General features: G+C 37.7%; 1 non-coding gene across 1 annotated transcript; it reads left to right on the top strand.

Moving 5' to 3' along the window:
* The first annotated feature begins 4,766 nt into the window (after window positions 1-4,766).
* On the top strand, window positions 4,767-4,839 carry TRNAA-AGC. Its single transcript has one exon. It is a non-coding gene; the product is annotated as a tRNA-Ala (tRNA).
* The last annotated feature ends 2,735 nt before the right edge of the window (window positions 4,840-7,574 follow it).

Genomic DNA, 7,574 nt, shown 5'->3' on the forward strand with positions numbered 1-7,574 from the left:
AGGACTGATCAAGATGAAGATACCAACCCATTCCCTTCTGAGGTCCCAACCGAGGGTAGCTTCATTGTTGTTGTGGTTGTTTTCGAAGGGTTTTATTTTATTATTTTTATTTTGTTACTGCTTGGAGCAAGGGTGACAATAAAACGAAAAGTGTCCTACAATTAGGAGGACCGAATGCTATGGTAGAACAAACACATGGGTCACCACCACTCAGAGAACGAGCGAGCGACGCTTCTGTCACAAGTTCACGTTGACGTCCATTGTTACTTTGTTACAGACTGGGTAAACAGTGACCACTCATCTCACTTAGGATTTGTGTATGAGTTCTGGGTGGGGCTATGGGTTATGAGTATGAGCGAGACGTGCTGATAACACATCTGGGTTATGAGGGATCACACGCTTCCCTCACCTGCAGCGGAAAATGTATTAACTATTGGTCAAGGAGGGGCCTATGCAACCGGTTGGAGGGACTATACCTAATGACAACCACAGGGGAATGAATTATGACTGGTCACCCACAACGCCAGGGGCCAGTACGTAGTTTATGGCAAAACATAACGGAGTCACTAAAGTGGCCATCTAAGGCAGGTATCACTGTTTGGTGTTATAGGGGTTGTGTGTTAAAATAAGGTGGCCGCGTCCGCGTTGGAGAGGTGCCTGTTTTACACAGCGAAATTATTTAGAAAAAACGCAAGGGGGAAATGGAAAGTGGTCGTTTGTACAGGAGGCCCTATTAAAGAGGTTCATGGCAGGTTCGACTGTACTTTTTTTAAAGAGATTGAACTTTCTTGTAGTGCACTGCAGTCTTATATTTGACACAATTCACTCACTGAGACTGAAGCAGATAGCCCAAGCAGATAGGCCTAATTGCACACATTATTACACAACAACCACAAAAAAGGGAAAAGAACAACAACAACAACCAACCAGCAGACAAATTTAAATAATATAACTGACCAACCCTCCCCCCACCCGACAATGATACAGTCAAACAACCGATATAAGCATCTACTAAGTACATACACCTACTCCACAAATTGCAGGGAATGTATGTAATCAACACAGCAACCACTCTATCGAAATGAACGATCCAACCCATCACAAAACCACTAGTCAGGAAAATTAAGGTAGCCTATAACTATAATAACTTGAAGAGTTTAAACATTTCCTTACACGACGATATGAATTTTTAAAAACCATCATTGAATAACATTTTTAAAAAAGAACAAAGGCAGTTCAAGTTCTAGAGAAGAAAGTAGGCCTGACTATAAGCAGGCTTTGAGTGAATGAAGAGAAGAAAAAAATCAAGTTTTCAAATATAAAATTTTATAGAACGAATAAAATGACTATCGAGACAATTATGGCTACCAACCGTACAGCAATCAACAATTTAATACATCCACACAAAACATGACACAGAAAGGAAATACTGTCAAACCTGCTCTAACTGCCACCTGTATAAAACAATAACTATCTGTTCAAACAGTTACTCTCCCCATTTCTTTACAATATAATGACACTGTGTAAGACATCCATCTATGCTTGGCGTGTGATATTATTTGTACGAGTGTGAGGATAGCATTTGTGGGAAAACATACATAGGCCTACAAGTACAGTACGTAGGCTATGACGGCACAAGTTTAAGTTTGTGTGTCTCAATGTGTGTGTTTAAGCATGAAAAAAACCTACACAGTGAGTGTGAGTAAACATACCTGGGTGTAGAAAAAGATAGGCTTATTTGGCATGTTTATGAAGTTTTTTTTCGACATATGGTTACGACTGCAGGAATCAGGCGCTTGTCAATTTTCTGGCATGTGGAGTAATTGGTATCAACTTTAAGCTCGTTCATTGGTCTTTCTTTCGATGAAAAAAATACCATCTATCTCAAATAGAAGTTGAGATATTTGCGATTGAATTAGGTGGGGTGGCCTGGTCAGAGGTAAAGTTAGCAAGATAATGGCTAGCCTACCAATGTTTGGTGATTTCCATAGCTTGTGAGTCCTTGGAAATGTACATTTTTTGTGCCTATTAACACTGTGCAGTCAAACAGCCAGCAGTACAAAATACCCCACCTGGTCACCCAGCCAGGAGAGCGACAGCATCGAACTTCTCGGGCCTGGCGCAGTCTGCGCCGTGACCAGAACAGATAATTTTCTCACGCGCATTAGTGCACCAATTAGTGACTGCAATTAAGTGTTAATCAACGTTTTAAAGTAAATCCTCACAAAAATGTGTTTTTAAATTGACACAAAAGGTGTTGAGCTAAAAAACATATAATTGATAAAAATGAAATAGCGCCAATGCCCGTAGTAAAATATTGATATAATATCTTTGATGTCATTATTTTGACGAGCGCCTGATTTCACCACGCAGCCTCACATATTTAATGATTATGTCAAGTAGATCTTTGAGTCATAAGGGCCAATAATTTGCATCACATCAATGGCCTCGATCACCCTATGCCTTTGCCGTTGAAATATTCTTTGAACAAATAAAGAATTGCATTTATTCAGACCAAAACCCTTTAAGTAGCTTTTACAAATAAAAGTGCAGCTTTATCAGTAAGGGACTACCCGAGCTGGTAAAGTTTTGATATTCAGTCAAAGGTCAGTTGCGTACCGAGTTTTCTCTATGAAATTTCACCTGCCTCGAGCCCTACGATCGACTGACCAGTCATTCATTCAATAGTCAGTCAGTCCACATATCCTTACCGCTCCTTCATGCGGTTCCTCGACACCCTGTTTTACAACCCAAACTGAAACTACTTGGTAACTTGGGGGAATAGGCCTAGATCTAGACCTATATCTTTCTCCTTCAGGGTGAGGGGAATCTCTAACAATAATTATAACAACCCTTGCCTTTTAAACGTAGGCCTTTGGTGAAAAAGCCAATTAAAGCACCAAGAAATGTAGGCCTACGATGAGAAATAAATGTAACGTTCAAGTCATTCGTAAGAACGAGGACACAAATCACCTTGTGGTCACGAAACCATGGAAGTTTAAGGCATTTTGATCAAAGTTGTAGAAGAAGAAGAAGAAGAAGAAGAAGAAGAAAAAGAAGAAGACATGCCCATACGGCATACTACGCCCCATGCCCATGCCAAATAAATATTCTCTCTTGTCTCTTGGCAGTTTTTTTAGCCGACAAGTTTTATCAATTTGGAAGTATGAATATCAAATAGCTGTGGCACTAGCACTGCAACAAAACAAACAATGAAAGGATTCTGAATGAATTACCGAATTACTTACTTGTAGAAGAGCACAGAACACCAAAAAACAACTGAGGTATTCAGACTGCAACTGATTGTTGGTATCTGCGGTTTAGCAGAATAGTAAAAGTGTTTAGATCCGCCATCTTGGTTTCTACATGACCCTCTAATTTGCATATGAACCCACTCACTTGTTTCGTCGTGTAGCAACACGCCGAGGCTCCTTTAGGGATACAATGATCAATCGTCTCGTATTGAGGACACACTGTTTATAATTTAGCAAGAAAATCTAGAATCTAGATTTTTCTAGATATCTATTTTTTTTGTTGTAGTTTCAAGTTCATGTGTTTGGTGACTATTATTAGCTAGATCTAGATCTAGTAGATATATCTACTGACTTGACTAGATCTAGATTCTAGATCTAGAATCTATGCTTTTCTCTTTTCATCTAGATCTAGATCTAGATCTAGACTCTCTAGGTCTAGATATCTATTTTTTAAAGACAACATCTGTTTTGTTCTGGTGTGAAAACTGTGTAGGCCAACATATATCTAGATTTAGATCTAGATCTAGAGATCTATTATTATACATGTAATATAATATATATATATAGATCTAGATCTATATATATATATATATATATAGGTGTATATATATATATATATATATATATATATATATATATATATATATATATAAAGGAATAAATAGGCCTACAGATTAATAATCATTATAATTATATACTGACTATATAGACATAGTATATAGTATAGCCTTACCATTTCTAACAACTTGACGTAGCATAATTAATTTGACCAAAATAACCCCCCCCCCCCCCCCTAAGTTTACATTCCACATGAGACGGGCACAGACAGAAGAAAATTAGAATTAGAAGGAATAATAAATAGGGCCTAGAATCTGCATATATTCGTACAATTGAAGTTAAAGGCAACAACGTGAGGTAGGCCTAAGGGAAGAAACCGGGTTTTTCAATTGTATTATTAAACAGCGCAATGTGTAATTCTGGGCCCCTGGCAAGTGCAAGAATAATTAACTTTGCCTGTCTATAGCAGCTATACTATAATGGCATGTTATATTTTGATGGATGCACATTCGCCGCTAATTCTGTCTTATACTTACTAATGCTCCACGTATTTATAAATATAAAAATATAATAAGATAAAGAAAAACGAAGCAACGAATGAGAAGGTGTTTTTCACTTCAGATCAGTCTGATTTCTGATCGCATTCATCATAAATTATAAAAGTAATAAAAGTTTAAAATTTACACAGATTCTTTACTCATTTCTTACTAACGCTACATTCACTAATTTAATACATGTATTAGAAGACAGAATAGTCTTGGACTATGGGTTGAGGAGTTTGGGGGTGAAGACAGAACTAAAAAAAATCCCCGCGCTCATGAGTAAGTTTGCGCTTTAAGTTTGATATTCCGAGCAAGGCCTGTCGCCAAACACGCCCTTGAAATGATAATAATGATAGTGGGTCGTTGGTATTAATTATTGATTCGTTGCTATCTGGCGCCCTGCTTCTGGCAAGGGGCTGTAGCTCAAGTGGTAGAGCGCTCGCTTAGCATGTGAGAGGTACCGGGATCGATACCCGGCAGCTCCATATTTTTTTGTTTTGTTTGATGCGATGGGTTTTTTTTTTTTCAAAGTTAATTTCTAGACATTATGTTAACGTTCCCGCCCATCCCTTTTTCTTTTTAGTTACAATGGATTTTTTTCTCTTTTTTTTTTGTCATCAAAGTTAATTTTCTTTGTGTATTGTTTTTATTTTGTTGTTGTTCCCCTTTCTCTCTCCTTTAAAGAAGCAAACTTTAGCCAAATTTTAAGATACTATACCTTACGTACTATCTTTGCTTTTACCGTTGGTGATTTTTATTATAGCCTACTTGTATACTTTAAAAAAAAATTTCAGTTGTGTTTTTTCTTTTGGAAGTTCTAATTTTCTGGGTAGGCGAGTTTTAAAAAAAAGCCCAATAATAAGCAATTAACCTTATTATAATCTCATAGGCTAAGATATAAAAAAAAAGAATTGTGTGTGTGTGTGTGTGTGTGTGTGTGTGTGTGTGTGTGTGTGTTGATGGGTGGGTGTGGGTGTAGATGTAGTGTATGTCTTATAATTACAGGCCTGCATGTATTACACTACATTACTCTTATAGATTAGATTAGATTATTGGGCCCATTATAATATGACATGTATATTTATGTTACATAATATTATCTTAAACTATATATTATACAATACTATATTATTGGTCCACTATTAAGTGAACACACTCTAATGGATCACTACTTTGTAGTGGTTAGAGAGCTTGTGTGCCTCAGTGACCCCAAGAGCTACGCTAGCTGGAGCTAATGTTCCTGGTATAGACTATGGGCTACCGGACCCCCCCCCCCCCCCCACCCCTGGGGATTTTTGCTCACAATGATTTTCTGAAAGAGCACACTCAGGACTACTTACAAAAAAAAGTTTACAGCAAAATGTTGGGAAATCTGTGGGGTTATTGCCCCTGAATTGTCGACAATTGTGAAAATTACCTTTATTTAAAAAATGCACTTTTTGAGTAGGTAATCTTATTTTCTTTTTATTGAGACTTAATTTGGTGCTCTAGGTTAAAGGAAAAACAGTTATACTAACCATTTTGTGGTAGCTATTTACATACCGTATAGAGGAAAAAAATAATATTCAAAGTCCGTTTTCTCTAAAAATTAAAAACAGTCGCACAAAGTTGGCGTAATGTATTCCCTGCTGGGAATTACACAACAAAAGCAACACATGCAAAAGTAAGTTCAACCAAAAATCAGTTCAATGCACAGTTACAGACAGCCCTTAGCAATGCAGTTATAGCCATTGGCTATATACTATATATTATTATGTACATGATGTATTATTGAATGAACTCGTACAAAGAAATAATTGAGAAAAAGGTCATGGCATTTAGAAATTTGACTTGCATAGGGCATATGCAACAGAAGTGAGTTGCTTGAGTGCTAATTATCCAAATTTTGTACTGTAAGTCAGTTGGTGTCGCATGAAAAGTCTTACTTGGATGCTTTCTATATCATGAGTTCATCTTCACTGCTGTCACTTCCAGAATCTGAAATCTCATCTTCTTCATCGCTGGTATCATAATAGAGGAGACAGTTTTCCGGTTTGTCTTCCTCTTGATCTGCATCGGATCCTGACAAAATATCAACCAATTAATTGTTGAGGGATCAAGTCTTTGAACCACTCCACTTATAACACTCCACCGTCACCTCTCTTCCAACCATGATCTTGCAGATCAGGTATTAAAGGTTGAGCCAGATGTGCTTGCTTCCATATTATATTAAAAGTTTGATAGTTTGCACCTTGGATGTGTAGCTTCAGGGCTTCTCTGCAAGGTGGTAGCAAGCTGACGTCAAATCCATCAAAGCGTGACAGTAAGTTTTTACCTTTTGCCAAGTACTTTAGCCTTACAAAGTCATGACGAAGCTTGTTTTTGCTACTAGAGTAAGCTGGTTTTCTGTACACATGACAGACAAAATTTTCCAATCTGTTCTGAAGAAACAGTTTCAGCTTTCCTAGCTCCTTGAATGAAACAGCAAACTCTGGGTGCTTGTGGAGAATGGTGAACGGCTTCCCCTTTCCTTTCTGGACAAAAGCGCTAGTCACATCACATCCAGAGAATGCATGGAGTCCAAGAATAGAATCCAGTATATGTGTTTGAACTTTGTCGCAGAGCGTCTGAATGTGTAGACATCTTCTTTTGTTCCCAACCCCTGTGTCAAAATACAAACGGTGTGTGAAATGTTGAACAAATGCAGTCATCAGTAGAAAAACATCAGTGTCTGGGGACTGAATAATGATGTCTGTGTTTAGAGTCGCAATGTTCTAATCAGAGTAGATGGCATGTACGATCAGTAGTGTGTCTGTTTCCTCGTGGCTGGATGATAACTCTAGAACAGGTCTTGAGTCTGTAGTCTTTCCATCACTGCTACTGAGGACAAAGCACTGTTGGTCACATACAAAGTATATTTCTCTGTTCAGCAACATCACTGCATAACAATCTTGTTGCCATTCATAAAGTAAGAACTGTGTCAGTTGCTTTTTGTTTTCATTATTCATAAGAAACACTGTGAAATCTTTGGGAACCTTTGTAGAGAAGCCTCGGACTGTGAATGTCTGAGATTCTCCCCTGCGAATTCGTTCCAAAGATTTAATTGATTCTTCTTTGTAGTTGTCTGTCACAAAGTGGACTTTGTTAACTTTGGATAGAGCACAAAATATTGTGCTGGCTAACTCGCCAAAAGTATCTGGTAAATCAGAGGGATGCAGAGTATGATAAAAAGCATTGCCAT

Source organism: Aplysia californica, unplaced genomic scaffold (genome assembly GCF_000002075.1).
Source record: "Aplysia californica isolate F4 #8 unplaced genomic scaffold, AplCal3.0 scaffold00081, whole genome shotgun sequence".
Classification (NCBI taxonomy): domain Eukaryota; kingdom Metazoa; phylum Mollusca; class Gastropoda; order Aplysiida; family Aplysiidae; genus Aplysia; species Aplysia californica.